Below are 909 nucleotides of genomic sequence, written 5' to 3'. Positions count from 1 at the left end.
AAAAAAAAAAAAAAAAAGACAGAAAGGACCGTAGTGAAGGGCTAGGGTAATGAGTTTAGCGTGGGTAGAGGTGATGGGCATCTGGTGGAAGTGCCTGAAAAGGGGACTAGAAAGGGAGGTTGGAGCCTGATTGTGAAGGGCCAGACCAGGAGTAGGTTCTCAGGAAGCAGAACCAAGGAGAGGGCTGCCGACCAGTGACCCAGGGAAGCTGGGAGAGTCTTTCCCAAGGAGTTGACCCTTGGGGTGCATTTCTTTCCTCATCTTCTGCCTTAAGGCTCTCTTGTCTCTTTTCTTTCCCCCTGCCCCACATTCCCTATGCACGCCAGGCCCAAAACATCCTCACAGGCTGCTGCTCTAATTACTTCATCCCATTTTAATTCTGCTGAGTTAGGAGCCTATGAACTCAAGAGGAAATTCATGCAAAATACCCAACGAATTGAATGTGCTGGTGTTTTAGAACACCAGGTCTGACCCTATCTGCCCCCTTCATCCTCCCTTCCTGCGGCCCTACTCCTGACCAATCTCAGCTTGATAAATCAAAGGTAGAATGTGCTGGTGAGAAGAGAGGGTGGCATTGATTGAATAAGATGTTGAGTTTCACTAAATCGTTTGAGCCATTGCTTGGGATGAGGACAGGGTGGGGCTTTTTGATGGGAAGCTTCTGTGGGAGGCTTTTTGGAACTGATGGAGTCCATCTCCAGAGCTCCAAAATACCACCTGTGTTTGTGAGTTGTAAGGTTTCCTTGTCCCTCAAGATACTTACAAGTTAGGAGAGATTTTTTTCTTTTTTTTTTTTTGAGTCTCGCTTTGTCACTCAGGCTGGAGTGCAGTGGCACGATCTCGGCGCACTGCAAGCTCCGCCTCCCAGGTTCACGCCATTCTCCTGCCTCAGCCTCCTGAGTAGCTGGG

The sequence above is a fragment of the Mandrillus leucophaeus genome, unplaced genomic scaffold (assembly GCF_000951045.1).
Source record: "Mandrillus leucophaeus isolate KB7577 unplaced genomic scaffold, Mleu.le_1.0 Scaffold534, whole genome shotgun sequence".
Lineage (NCBI taxonomy): Eukaryota > Metazoa > Chordata > Mammalia > Primates > Cercopithecidae > Mandrillus > Mandrillus leucophaeus.
Note: the sequence above shows the minus strand (reverse complement) of the source record.